The sequence below is a fragment of the Coturnix japonica genome, chromosome 2 (assembly GCF_054131305.1).
Source record: "Coturnix japonica strain WE chromosome 2, WE-NBRP24, whole genome shotgun sequence".
NCBI lineage: Eukaryota > Metazoa > Chordata > Aves > Galliformes > Phasianidae > Coturnix > Coturnix japonica.
The window spans coordinates 66,699,204-66,714,912 of record NC_140664.1 but is presented as its reverse complement, the minus strand read 5'-3'; the positions used below and the strand labels follow the sequence as shown (position 1 = coordinate 66,714,912).

Here is a 15,709-nt window from a genome sequence, read left to right as displayed (position 1 = left end):
TACCCTTCTTAAAAATGGGTGCAACACTGCCTTTTTCCCTGTCATCAGGGTGTTCACCTGACTGTCGTGACTTTTCAAATGTAATCAAGAGAGGCTTAACAACTATGTTAGTCACTTCTCTCACAACTCTTGGATGCATCTCATTGGGATCCATAACCTTATGGATGTTCAGTTTCTTCAGGTGGTTGCAAACCTGATCTTTGCTTACAGTGGGAGAGACATTGCTACCCTAGTCCTCACATTCCAAATCATCTGCTCACAAGCTGAGGGAAAGATGTTGCTGAGTACCTCAGCCAATAGTAATGCCTTTACAACACTGTGAAAAACCTGGGTGGGGGAGAATTGAATAGGTGGTAGTTTACTGGTTGCTTTCAGGGATTTTATTCATTATTCTTTATGTCTCATGGGTGTATTGAAGTTATGTGTGAATGTGTGTGACCATGCACACAGAAGATCATGCTGAAGCATTTTTAGGTAATATCTGGGTGTAAAAAGGGGAAGCATAAAAGTGAATAACAGCACTTATGATGGTTGCACATTTTACTTTATCAGCCTTCAATTTTTAAAATTAGTAGCAGTGAAATTGCATGATGATTTTGTCCACATGATATTAGGAGAAAGCTCAGGAACAAAATGTTCTTGTCCTTGTGTGTGTTTTGTTTTTGTTGTTTTGTTTTGGGTTTTATTTGTTTGTTTCTTTTTTTTGTTTGTTTGTTTCTGTTTTAACACTCCTTAACACTATAAAAATTTTCTTCTAATATCTCTGTAACAACAATCTAATTGCTTTAGGTAACATAAGTTTCTACAGTCTTCTTGAGACCCTGTATTGGCTATAAAGTTATCACTGCTTCAATTTCTGTCTGTAGAATGATACAAATGGCTGTATATTTTCCCAACTTACAGCAGTTTATTGTGGAACAAAGGAAGAAAACCAATCTGTTCAATGGCATACTAGGAGTTTTTCCTCCTGGACTTCTTGGACACTGGAGTATTTCAGCAGTCAAGTAGTGTAGAACGTCTAGTCTCATCTGAAAACTGTAACTAAATAGATACCAAAAAGATTAATAATAAATCCATTTGCAAGCTCACTGTTTGTTACAATTTGTCATTCAATTTACCCAGCAAAATCAAAACCTGATTTTTCTGTAGCCCGGTGCATTTATTTTTTTCTGTATTTTCCTTCTTGTTAAGACTTCCAAATTAAGCTAACATATTATTTTATTTATTTATTTATTTATTTATTATTATTATTATTATTTAGTAAAAGAAAACAACATTACTTTTAATTAAGGCTTAGTCAAATATTGTTGAAGTTTGAGAGGTGAACATGTGAACATCTTGGCTTGCAGGAACAGGGATTCAAATTCCAGACAACTCTCCCACATCCAAATATTTATTATTAATAAACACTGAAGTTGATGAGGTTAGGTAGCTGTTCTGTTTTTTCAGTTCTTCATCTTTGTAGTCTGTATTCCATGAGCAGAATGCTCTTGGGATGGTAATGCAAAGCTACCTCTTCTCCTTAAAGTCTCAGTGTCCAGGCAAGTACTTGTGAGCCCATGGAAGTCCATGTGTGTCAGCCCTGTGAGCAGGAGATAGCACCAAGGCTTCCTGAAAAAAGGTAAAAATGCAGATGTATATCATTAAGTAGAGCTCATAAGCCCTTAAATCCAACAAAACTGTTGGACACAAGTTCACATCCCAGCTCTGGGTCTGCATAGACCTGGTTTGGGAGAGGACTGTACCATCCTGTCTGCACCAGCTTGGGAATGAATGGAAGTTAGTAGGGCAGATTTTATTCATGGGAACCTCAAGTACACCTACTTCAACCTGTTTATAAATTTACATATTGAAATCTGAGGTCACGGGCAAAGAAGTGTACCTATATATCAAGGTAAATGTGAAAACAACTGTCAAACAGATTGTTTAGCCTTTTGCCTAATGTACTACTCAGTGAGTTGTGAGTATTTGTAAGCTTGAATGAATGCCCATCACAGTATTTACAGTAGATCAGACCTCTCTAAATATGTTTCTCACAGCATGCAGTCTGTGGGTGACACAAGCTCAGTGAAGTCAAATACTATCTGCTCATGGAAAGATCCTATCCTGGTATCTATTATGGACACTGAACCTAAGTGTATTTGCTGCTGAGTGCTTAGAAAACCTCAATACAGACTAAAAATTTGAGGAATTGCATTTGTCACAGCTTGCTTAGTGATCACGCTACACTGCTCTACTCACTCACTGCTGTTTCATTACATTTTGTTGTATTCGTACTGAAGCATTTAGCAATAGATGATGTTTTTGTTATAGACGGAGCTCAACATAAAGACTGTCACATGTTGATCTTTTCCCAGTACTACACTGAGTATCTGACTAGCTTCTTTCATATGTAGCTCTTCCTTTCATCCTCACCTCAAGAGTAAAAGAGGCTGTGCAATCCAGTGTTTATGCTGGAAAATATTCTATCTGTATTCAACTTGTAAACCAAAAGCTACCTTTAAAAAATTCATCTATTGAACAGTTTTGTTGGCTTGTCTAAGCAGAATCATGTATCTTATCTTATTGTATCTTATCTTACTGCAGATACAATATGAACTTAAACTATTGAAAGCATTTTAAAATCTATGCATCCCTGATACAACCTGTCCCTCTTTAGCCTAACCCAGGAATCTGTTTCTAAATCATCAAGGCTTTTGCCTAGCAGTAGGAGGGACTGTTCATCCTTTGCATTCATGATCACACCCTTTAAACAACAACAAAAATAACCCAAAGGAGGAAATTTAATAGGCCAGAAGGTCACTGTTAAAAAGAAAAACAACAGCAGTCAGACAAGCAATGTGTAGAACACACGGCCAGCAAAAGAGATACTGTTTAAAAGAAAAAGAAAAAAAAAAGACATTCATTTGAGCATTTACTACGTAGAAACTTCAGTATCATGAATTTTGCACAAACTTATGCTTCCTATTGAACATTTTAAATAGGTTGAAAGGCATAGCAGACACCTTTACTTGGATTCATAAATAGGCTCCCACCTCATATTAAAGGTCTGAGTTTAATTTGTTTAATATTCCCACCACTAATGATGCCTATTTAAGACATCCTTTTAAAAGTTTGTAACATTAATTTATTGGAAAAATGCCAGTGCCACTCTAAGAACTCTATTAGATTTTCTCCCTGTTAAATTAATGTTACTAACTTTTAATGGATGTTGCAATTAGATGTTATTATTAACAGGAATATTACCCAAATTAAAATCAGACCCTGAGAGAGAGAAAACTTATATTTACAAGTGCATTAGGCATTAGTATCTGGACATTATACATACTAACTAGTGGAGCCAGATGGCCTTTGCTTTGTTTTTCCCCTGTAACCTGCTACAGAACCAGGCACACATAGTTTTGTTAGCACATAATGTCTGCAAGAACAGCACAACTATTAATGCACCCACTTACAAAAGGAAGTGATGGTTTCTCCACCAGCTCTGCAGTAGGAAAGGGCAGCTCCATCTCCCAATTTCACACTCAATTTAAAGGGTCACTCTCAAACTGGCCTTATTGGGTTCGGCAGCTTGAAATTGATTGTTTTGGTTGTAAAGCTTGCCTGCCTTCCTAGCCAATTTTAAAAAAAAAAAAAAAAAAAGAGGGGGGGGGGTGGGGGGGGGCGGGAAGGAAAAAATAAAAGACTGCTAAGCTACTAGCTTATTATGAGCTGCAGAGCAGTGTGAGAAGGAGTGTCATGAATTCAAAGCTACCGAATCTAGTCTATTTAGGGCACAGGCAAAATGACAAAAGTGCCATTGTCTGTGAAAGGTGAGCTAGGCAGTCCTTCCTTCCTTTTTCTTCTCCACATTTAACTTCCCTGCCTAATTCACAGGCAAAATTCCTGCCTTAGCTCTTATCACACATAAGTGAGTTATGATTTAGAAAATAGCTGAGGGGAAATGGCATCACTTTTACCAAAATTTGGGGTTATTTCAGAAGCACCTTCCTACCTGTTTGGGAGTGATTTTCTCTGTTTTCTGTAATGTCAATTGGCTCTATATCAGCTGAAATATGTGTTTCTTTAAGAACAGAGTTCAAACTCTGTATTGGCTATTTGAACAGCCTCTGATGCAGAGAAAGAAAATGCAGGGGCAGAAACCAAAGTTAAGGAATCAGAGAAGGAAGTTCATTATGTGGACTTAAGGTGCTGAAATCTTGTTGGTCCCATCCTACAAATAACATCTTTCAAACAAGTAAAAAAAAAAAAAAAAAGGTCAAGACACAGATCTTGGCCAGTGCCTGTCAGAGCTGTGGTGCTTCTGCACCAGCAACTTTTTCCTGATGTCAGATCTACAGCAGGACCCATTATACTAACTTCAACTCTGAGGATATGTCCATGAGACAGAAGCCCTAACCCCTAGTGAACAAACAGAAGTTTACTTTTTGTTGCTGTTTTATAGCACTTTGAGTGCTTGTTAGACCTTCAAAGTAGCATCAAGTATTATTTTGGAATGTACTGCAGCTGGCTCAGCACTGAACCTACAAGAAGGATAAAGTTAATTTGTTATTTTCCCTCATAATTGTATATTCTTTCCAAAGTACTAAAGGTTTTATGTTTTGATACATATTCACATATACACACACATACTAGTAAGGAAAAAAAAAAAAAGATAGGTATAAGCATTTACTTTTTCTGGCTCCGCAGCACATGAACATCTCTCTATCCCTGATGAAATAGACTTTATATTTATTTAATTTTATTATTATATTAAATTTGAATTTCCTTTAAAAAGAACCAAAATTACTGTCAGGAAAAAATAAAAAAAAAAAAAATCCCAGTTAAATCAAAGAAAAGCTGATTTAAACAACTCAAATAAAATAACCAACAGCAAGAGAGTGTAATTATATTGTGCACATCCTGTCAGAAAAAGAAATATATATATTTCACACTGGAGATCCTCGGTACTTGCCATTATAAGCCTGGCAGCCATTTTAGTGCTAAACCATGACCTTAGCTCCTTCTTTCCCTCCACATCACTCCAACATCAAGAAAATGTTTCCCTTTTACAATAATCAGCATCTTCCTCTGGCAGACTTAAGAAGTATATACTGATACCATCCTACAGAAGCCTTGAAAACGTGACAAGGTTGAAACTTTTTAAGTGCCCGGAAATTCTGAAGGAAAAATTCAGACAGCAGCAGTTTCCACAGTTCCTTGACCACCAGTACTGACAAATACCATTAGACATAAATACTGTTTTGCAAACAGGACTGCACTGCAGAAAAGGTTTTATGCCTTCTGTGAAGTTCTAAAATCTAAATCAAAGCAATGAAGTTTAATAGTTGTATCCTAATCAATATAGTAATAATGGTATTGTAAATGGGGTGTTCTTGCTGCTTCCTACTGGTGTTATCCATGAATATCTACAGGACAAAACCTTACTATAGATTTCTGTTGTAATAATATTCCATACTGTTATTTCAGTCCCTGTTATTAAATAAAACACTAAATAGATGTAAATTGAATAGCGTTCAGAAAACAGCTTTGAGCAAAAAAACAAGGTATTTTAGTATATTTTTAAGCTTTCGGCTTTCAAGAGTCTGTTGTGTCAAAGGATTCTTCAAATACCACATATGCAAAAATGCTCACTAGCCAAAGTTCCTCTGCACTGACATCAAAGGCTTTATCTTTACAGTGGTTCAGCTTTCCATCAGTGGAAGGATGGTTGAAGTGATACGAAAGCTGTTTTGAGGAATGAAATAATTAGTTTGTCCTGTATAAACTCTGCACAAATAGAAAGGTGCAGAGAGTCATGGAAGCATCACTCTTTCCTATGACTTTTCTACTTGGTATATAAATTAGATTGTCCAATGCTGTGGTAGCAGACCAGAGTACATAAACCTTTTGACAAATCTTCATCCTCTCAGCTTCAGCTGATTGAGCTACTCCAAGAGGGGTTACTCCCAGCTCTTTGTCTGGGTGCAGACTGCTGTGGTCTGCAAACACAAGTGTCATGGGATCTTTCTTCCTAACTTTTTCTGGGAGCCATACAGATTCTGAATGGCTAAATTCTGAGCCAGACAACATTTTTGGAAGTAAACTTCCTTTGGTGACCTTTCTTTAAAGTTGCATGCTCTCCATGTACTTTCAAATGACCAAATGTGCAACCATAATATAATTAAAAGGTAAGCTCCCTCACTGTGATGCAGTTGTTTTTCTGTTTGTGTGCTGGGAGTAGAATATAGACACACATTGGTCATACTCCAGTGGCAGTGCTAGGTCGTATTTGCCACAATAACCTTGCTGAAGTGCAGATAAACTGCTGGGATATGTATCCAGCATATAAACTTCAGTACCTGGTATTTGGCCATATGATGAATGAGCATACTGTAACACAACATAATGTGTTGCAGTATACAGCCCAAGGTTTTCATAGGAGTCTGTTGGGCACCTCTGATCTTTGCAAGTTTGCAATAATCGTAGTCTGAATACAGGCTGTTTTATTTCCTTCCCTTCCAAACTTTACAGGGAAAATGAAAAACAAAAGTCATAGAAACAGGCAAAACAATAAAATGAGGGGGGTTTCTCTTCTTTTTACATTTGCTTCCCAATGAAAAACTGTCTGCAAATCTTTTGCCACCCTTTTACTTCCCTCGCTGTCTGTCCCCAGTGTGAAGAGAGAAAGATTTATGTGGTTTTTAAAGTGAACCTAGATAAATTTCTTTAAACTGGATGACCTTTGACCCTACCAACTCTTATTCCTCCTCTTTTCACTCAAAGCCCAATTCCTCTTGTCCTGAATGGGAGCAGGATCAACTTCTCAGTTAATTATGTCTGTTAATATTATGTGACATATTAGATTGGAAGTGAAATGCACAAAGATCAAAAAGGAGCTAGTCATCATGTGTAAAGGAAAAGGCGTTGACATGTAGAAATCAGTGTGACTGGAGCGTCTCCTCATTTGTGCTCAGGCTCAGAAAGTACGTGAAGAGGTGATTGCTCAGAAGTGATACTATGCAGCCTCCTTTCCTCACATCCTTCATTCACACTGATTCAGTGAGAGGATGTGTACAGGTCTTCCGGGCTTCCTCTAGGGCTTCCAGGCAGTCTCTGCAAAGGGGCAGCAGTTTGCAGCCACAGCCTTTAGAGCATGGGAAGATAAGAACCAAGCCATGATAAAATGAGCAAAGCTAATAATGTATCTGAAAAGGATGCTGTGTCACTGGTGCTCTGACTTGAATGCTAACTACAAAAGAAAAAAAAAAAAAAAGAAAAAAATTGGAAAAGCTCCTCCTCATTACATCAAATTATCGTATGAAACCATATTTGAAATAAAATTATACATGCAGGTAAAAATCTCTGAATTTTTTGAGCTCCCATACTACAGATTGTTGGTCAACATGGGAGAGACCTTAATTTTTTGGCAGTCTTTTTTTTCTAAATGAAAGCAAAAGGTTAAATTCTCTTGTTAAAACTTGTGTCTTCCCATTTTATGTTCATTCATACATACACAAATCAGGAATTTTGTGAGGCAGACCAGGAGCCAGAAAAGTCAGCTTTGATCCATTTTTAAGCTCTTGTGCTTCTGTTAGAGCTGACATTTGTAATGCTTGAAAGGATTCAGATTTTTTGCTGCATAACTAATGAGTGAAATCACAAACCCTTCAGGACAGTGTATCAACAAATGTGGGTAGCTGGTGAAGAACTCACTGCTATTGTACTTTATTAACTGTTCTTCTCACTATAGATGACAACCATGGAGTCTGAGAATGTAAGAACATGTCTTCTACTGCCAAGGACCAGCTGACACCCACAGAGGCACAGAATGGGAAATGCTTTGTGCACCAAAAGGGAGGAAGTTTATAAAAAGATTTTTGTTTTCATTCATACTGTGACCTAAGTAACGTCCCAGTTTAAACTTTAAACTCAAGATCATTAACTTGTCACAATGATTTCTGGCTTAGAACTTCATAGTAAAATAAGAAGGCATTAAAAGGTTTACTAATTGATAAGATAAAGCTTGTTAAAATGTAATGCTTTCCATATTTCATAAATAGAATGATTTAAAGTTATATTATTGAAACTACATGAATTGTTTAAGCCAGTGACTGACTCACATGTCATGCCTCAAAGGTAAAACTATGACAAAAATGCTGGGTTCCACTTTTGGATTTCCAAAATTGTAAAATATCAGGGCTTTGGTCTCTATTTTGCTAAACATAAACATAAAATGTGAAAATGTACCCCATACTTGGGAAATGTAGAGAAACACATGCAAATAAATAGTTCTCATTGAGTTAAAGACTGATGTCAGTTGCAAATGATTTACACAAGAAAACTGACTGTCTCACACGCAGCTGTTAACTTTTATGTTGTAAAATAGACAGAATTTGAAATGAAATGACCATACTCTTTTCACATTTATGTTACGTTATTGACAGTCTTGGGGCTCTAAAGATAGTGAAATTATTTTATTACATTTTCATTTAAAATCTGAATGCATCATCATTCCAGAGCTAGAAAAATTATATATGTATTTTGATGAACCATTATTTGCTGTATTTGTGGTGGTTGACCTATTCTTCTGATTGTGTTATTTTTCTTCCAAGTTCAGTACAGAAAATTTCAACCACTGTAATTTATTAATGATGGTGCTATATCATCCACATCATACATGAACTATCTCATATGTAGAAGGAAATGATTGACTGCAAAATCAAAGTTTACCACAGATTGCTTTCTTCAGTTTTCATAATTCAGCTAATGGCTTTTGGTTTTGAAAACCAATCTTCTCAGCCACTATCACTGTCCTCATAATTTTTTATCTTTATCTTTCTTACCTTTATCTTCAGAGCATTGAAAGTTTTGTTGAGAAATTTCTGGATTTCAAATGAGTCATTCCCTTTTGCTTCAAACTGCCTATGGGACAGCCATATCCCAGAGCCCTGGACAGTCTGTATCTGAGTTGTTTTGAAAAACAGCTCATCGTGGCTTTGTCTTGAGTAACATGGGTCATTCTTGACCTTGCCAATAAAGGACATAATTATGACATTTTCCCCATCTGATACATTCTCTTTTGTACTTATCTTTCAAAACTAGACATTGCATCTACAGTCTGTTCTCTAATAAGATTTTAATAAGTTGAAGCTTCTGTTATCCAGAAACTGCAATACTACATTTATAAATGAGGGGTCAGGTCATGAAGGATTTCCTCTCATTCTGATGAATGATTTAGACATGTAAGAAAAACATTAGTATGCATCAAGTTGCTTGGTTTTTTTAATTTTTTTATTTCTGTATCTTCATGTTTACACTGAACAAATGCTTAAAAAAATTAAAGTGCCTTTTGGAAAATAAGGAAGCTTATACATTGATAATACTTTATTGCTTCTCTTTCTATAAAGACAGCCAAGTATTTATTTCTTGCACTTCTTTACTGCTCAGTCTCAGTTCTTCAGCTACTATGACTGTGAACACAGACTACTGGTATATTCTGATTATATAAGTGGGAGATTCATTTTCTTGTTTGCTTGGAAGTGAGAAGTCATCACTGTAAACAATGGGCAGAATATCCATTAATAAAAATGTAGTCACTCACCACTTTGCATATACATTTCTTGTAATGTGTCCATGGCTTTAAAAACAAACAAACAAACAAACAAACATTATTTAACATAACAATATCTTTAAATGGTGCATTTTAGAAATATATATATATTTAAATAACTCTAGGCCAGGATGAAATAAATGTGACTTTCCCCTCAACTGTAGAAAGGGCTTGAATTCACCAGCAAGGTTTAGAATTCTCTCACTCTATGTAACAGATTTCCAAAAAGCTAATGATGATTTGTTTTCTAACAGAGAATGAAATTTTCTAAAAGAAAATAAAATGCTAATGGTGAACAGAATTATGTATTTACTTCATTATTTTATGGTATTATTTCTGTTAAATTGCACTCATTTTCATTTTACTATAGCTAAAATTAATGTCAGATTGCTCTGTTGTTTTTTTGTTTGTTTCCCTGAGTATGTGTGTGTGTGTGTGCACGCAGTATACATTTAATGGTAAACAACTACTTGATTACTTTAGCATGTTGAAGCCAGGAAGAAGTGGAAAATAGTTATTTTTACATTTTTACAGAATCTTGACACCTTAACATGTAAACTGTATCTTTAGTACTGATACTTCAAACTATTCAGCATAAGAAGTAACGTTCTTTGAGAAGTTCACACTTTCATTGCTGCTGTGAAAGCAAACATAAAAAAGGAAATTAAACACTCTGATAGTAACTTTGTTAACACTGACACACACCACCTCATCATCCACATTCATGAGATCAAGACCAAAGATGCCCTTGAATTTACTAGGTATTCATTTAGAAATTAAGGTACATTTTGGCCAAGATTGGTCCGGATCCTTGAAAGAAGAGTCAAACTCTCCTTAAAGGAGTTTCAAAGTGTGTTGAAGGAATTCCTTTGTTCTAGGAAACAGTAAACTGTCTCTCCAGCAGAAGACTATTTAATAAAAGTATTTCAGATGCCCATTAGCTTTTTTGTACCTCCCTGTTTGCAATTTTCCTTTTTTTTTTTTTTTTTTTTTTAAGTTATCCTGTAAACTAAGTTTTGTGTCATGCTAGCAGTTTTATGCTAATAGAACAGTGAATTAACTGTTGTTCTGTAAATCAATTTAATGGCTTTCCATATAAATGTAATTGGTAATTTTTTAACAGTAGCTAACACTTTGTAATACAGTATTTCTATATATGGCAAACAGTTTAAGGGACTTAATTACAGTTACAGAGACTGTTATGTCCTTACTGTGTAGTTTAAAATATTGGTTTTACCAATAAGCAGCAATTGAAATTTGTCAATCTAAGAGTGACAACTATGTTTTTGACTGTAAATGGAGTACTAAAATTATTGTATTACCAGCAGAATTTTTACCCTGGTGTATCTAGAAGTCATAAAAACAGATTTAAACTGTAAATTTATCCATCAGATCTAATGGCAAGTTTGTCACTGGCTAGTACTTGTTAAAATATGGGAGTTAAAAATCAGAAAAAGAAAGTTAAAAAAGAATATTCACATTGTATTTTGGTGGGTTGCTTTGGGTGTATAGAAATTAACACAAATTAAAGTGCTGCTATGAAAATTATATGATTCTGTATCAGAGTATTATTTAAAAATAAATTCCTCATTTGTGAGAGCCCACATAGTGAGAAGCAGAGCTCTTTCTCATGCCTTAAAACTGAGACTAAAGTAAAAAGCATTTATGAAAGAAGAATTTACCCCTACTAATACAACCACAACCCTGGTTTTGGTGAGCAAATCATTGTTCCATTGTACATTTAAAATCTAAGATTCTAAATGAAGCAGGAAGACATGCAGATGTCTGCTATGTAAGTAAGCCCAAATTAGCTCTCGCTTTCTCTTTGGGTCTCTCATACCCAGCAGTGTTCACAGTGCTGTAGTGCTTGCTTTGCACTGCATTGATGTTCAGGCAAAGTATGAACCACAGATATATGTGTACACCAGTTACGACCCATCATCAAACATCAGCCTTGGGAGGCTTAGGAAAATGAAGGTTCCCAAGCGCAGAAAGAATGCCTGTGGGTGTCCTGGCTGTGAAAATCCCTATTGCTTTGTAAGGGTAAGTGATTATTACTAATTGTGCACCAAATTGTTGGGCTGCTTCCTTAGCTTCCTACACTGCCAAACAGTATGGACCTATTTGTTGGGAATGTAACAAGGAAAATAATTGTAAAGGAAAACATGTAGTACAAAATGTATTCAAGTGTATTAGTGAGTGGAGAAAAAAACAAACCATCATTTCAAATAAGAAGTGCACTGAGTAGAGGCAGAGCTAAAAACTAAATACAGTCTCCTCTGTTCTCATTGCTCCTATGTAAATTTAGTACTGTGACTTAGTTTCTATACACTGCATTATTTTGATCACTTGTAGTAATAATGAAGAACTCTTGTAACCTGAAGGCACACTCACTGCTCTCTAGCAGTTTTTCTGTTGAGATGGGTCCAGATATCCAGATTGACCCAGATGAGCATCTTTCCAAGGAGAGGACCTGAGCCTTGAGGATCTGGAGTTGTTTAAAGGTTTTGCTTCTTCCAATATTTCATAAAGCTCATAAGAGATATTCATCACTCATAAGCAGCCTTGCTATTCACAGTTACATTTTGCATGTTCATTGTAGGAGTAAGCCACAGACCTGAAAAGAGATGCCACTTTCTCAGGGCTATGCAGACCAAGATGAGAGGGAGGGGAGCTGAACTGGGGGCTGACAAGGTGGCAAATGAAAGGCAGAGCTGAAATCTAAGGACATTCATTAGAGAAAGGCGACTTGGAATACCTAAATAAAATGCACTCACTGCCTCTCAGACCTGCTTCTCTTACACATCTTTGGAGTACCTGACTCATCCATATTTGTACTGCTTTGCTGTGAGCTGGCAATATGTCTGTGTTATGTCTACAAGTAGATTAAATTTTGTAATGATAGAGAGGATGAATTCAACCCACTCTGGTTTATCTGTTTATATCATTAATCTGTTCCTAGACAAATGCAGCAACTGCACTGCCACTTCTGTCTGAGTGGTACAGAAACTGGTCTGGTTTGATCTGTATTAAGAGAATGGGCCACAGCAGTGAAGTCTAGATCCATTGAGAGAAAGTTCTTCAGAGGGTTAAACTGATGCTTATGCTAGTCTGTACTCTCTTAAATGAACACTAAAAAAAATGTCAGAGGGCCAAAATTCGCTGCCAGCTACACATAAACAACTCCAACTGACTTCAATAGGAATTTCCTGTGTGTATCCAGGAGCAGATTTTAGAGCTAAGAGTATGCATCAAAGCCTAAATAGGAAATGTTAGTGAATTGACATTCTGTTTATTCATTATTTTCAAATGTCGATAGGGGTTTCTCTGTCTAATATAAAATGATTTGGTTGTCACATTTTAAATGAAGGCTTTTAATTACTCTTGATATACAGTATTGTACTGGTTGTTTTGCTCAGTTGCTTTTGTGCATTTAACCAGAACCTCTGTCTATAAGAAAACCTGCCTACATCAGGTTTTTTGTTAAAAGCAGTCTTTATCATTGCTTATGTACAGACGACACTTCCGGCTCTTAGTAGAAAGCATAAATGAGAATTGAGCTATATATGGAAGAAGATTTGAATTTGTTTGATTGCAAGGTGTATATTTTGTTGTGGTTTTTTTTTTGTTTGTTTGTTTGTTTGTTTGAAATAATGTTATTTTTCTTAAACTGAGCGTCTGTATGAGTCACTAGATGTAATTAATAGAGGAAGCTACAGTTCTAAAATTATAAGCACAGGAGCTATGTTTGTTTTTTTTTTTTTGTTGTTGCAAAATGAAAAGGCCCTGGTGTGCACTTTATTCAGAAGGGTACCTTTTTATCAATCATTTTTAGACTACAGTCACAGAATCATTTAGTTTGGGAAAGATCCTTAAGATCATCAAATCCGACTATTAACCTAGAACTGCCAAGTCTACCCCTAATGCATGTCCCTAAGCTCTTCACTCACTCAGTTCTTAAATATCTTCAGGTATGGTGACTCCATCACTTCCCATGGCAGCCTGTTCCTACAACTAGCCACTCCTTCCAGAAATTTTACCCTGATATGCAATCTAAGCCTGCACATCTTGATGCTCTTTCCTTATGTCATATCACTTTTTACCTGAGCAGAGTTTTATGAAAGGCAAGTCCAACTTGACTAACTTGATCTTTTTTTATGATAACATGCTTAGCGGACAGAGGAAATGTTGCAGGTAGTATTTACGTGGATTTAAGCAAAGCATTTGATATAATTTTCTCCCAGAGGATCTGTCTGTTCATAATTTGGACAGATATAGAGTTTTCTGGCTAAAAAAATGGATGTGTGTGTGTCCAAGCATAAGTTGACATGAATTGAGTAGCATTCCCTAGGACTCAACATCAGGACTAGCTTTCTTCAGTATTTTTATCATTGATCTTCATGAGGAGATTAAGTTCACCCTAAGGAAGTTTGAGAGTGACACCAGACTGAAGAGGAACATTGATGTGCTTGAATGTAGAAAGACCCTACAGAAGTTTCCAGACTGGACTGATAGGCTGCATTTATGATATTCAACAAGGCTAAGTGTTGGGTGCTGCATTTGTACCATAAAACCAGTATGTAGTGTTATGGGTTAGGGGAAGAGTGGCTAAAAAGTTGCCCATCAGAAGAAGACCTGCAGATGTCAGTCAACAGATGGCTGAACATTAGCCGGCAATGTATCCAGGTGACCAAAAAGGCCATTGGCATCCTGGCTTGTATCAGAAACAGTGTAGACAATGTGACTAAGGAGATGCTCATCTCCCTTTTCTCAGCACTGGTACTTGAGTATTGTATTCAGTTTGGGGCCCATCTCTATAAGAGTTGTGATCAGTGGTTTAGGGAACAATGTTTTTTTACTCAGGAGAAGAAGAGGCTGAAGAGAGATCTCATGACTTTCTACAGCTACCTGAAAAAAGGCTGCAGCAAAGAAGGTGTCAGTCTCTTCTACTCTAGTAGTGTTTCCAGTTTTCTAAGTTTTGCTTCACACAGAAATCAAGCAAAGCAGACTGTAAATCATGGCATTCTCAAGTCAAAGTAAATGAAGTGACATTTCTGTTCACACAGCTGAACTATGAAGGGTGTCAGTCTTACAGAGTAACTTGCAAGCACAGTGTGATACAAGCAGCAAGAAATTTTTGGAAAATGAATATAAGTGCCCATGTATTTATATGTTCAAAAGTTTGTGTATGTATCAATCAATGCATATATTTATTTAGATCATATTGTAGGGGTAAATTGAAACAATGAGAAACCAAAGCAAAGAGAAAAATACAGAGGCTAGAAAGTAACTTGACACCTGCATTGGTGGCAAATTTCATAGAGTGCAGGTATCATACCTCAAATATTAATAAGATTTTATGTTTCATATTCTAGTGCTTGTTAGTTTCCCTAATACAGAAAGCGTCCTGCTTTGATATCATGGAAAGGCTCACATGTAAGAAAAATAAATGCATTAAATAAATAAATAAATAAATCCAATCTCCTAGGTACTAATTTGCCATGGATTGTATTTAGGTCCTCATCCATTATGTGAATTAGAAGTGAAACAAACACTGGCATCAATACTCTATTGCAGCCAGACCAGCCTGAGATCCAAGTGAGTGTGTGTCCTGGACAGTTTGTATTGATGCTGTCCTGAGTATCACGCTCATCAATAATGGAAATAATTGCATTTTAATAATTAAAAAACCCCCATCATTTTCACAGAGGTAGAAATGATGACTTTGTTCCCTCCCTGCAGTTTATCTACCTTCTAATGACAGGAATGATTCACCAAGCAGCTCATTTATGAACACACAAATACACACAAAGAAATCTGCTTTTATTCAGGCAAAAGAGTATCAAGTGTCTCTTAAACATGAACTTAGAACAACAGTGCATTGGAAGCTTTGAAATGAAAGGAGAAGTGTGTGGAAGAAGAGTAGTTACTTCCCCACCTGTCTCAATTTCTGTTACTGACCTAATAATAGGTGAAGATGTCACAAAAATTATATTCTATTTTGTTTTGAACTTCTAGGACTACTCTGCCATTTCAGCACTAGAAACTGCAAAATAAATAAATAAATAAGTAAAAACAGTTAATGATGCAAAAATATCTCACTGAATACTGACTGAC

The 15,709-nt window shown here is 36.1% G+C and overlaps 1 long non-coding RNA gene across 1 annotated transcript; it reads right to left on the bottom strand.

Moving 5' to 3' along the window:
- Positions 1-1,377: 1,377 nt before the first annotated feature.
- On the bottom strand, positions 1,378-3,610 carry LOC146761873 (uncharacterized). Its single transcript, XR_014942693.1, has 2 exons — positions 3,456-3,610; positions 1,378-1,611 (listed from the first exon to the last, which is right to left on the bottom strand). It is a non-coding gene; the product is annotated as an uncharacterized LOC146761873 (long non-coding RNA).
- Between the last annotated feature and the right edge of the window lie 12,099 nt (positions 3,611-15,709).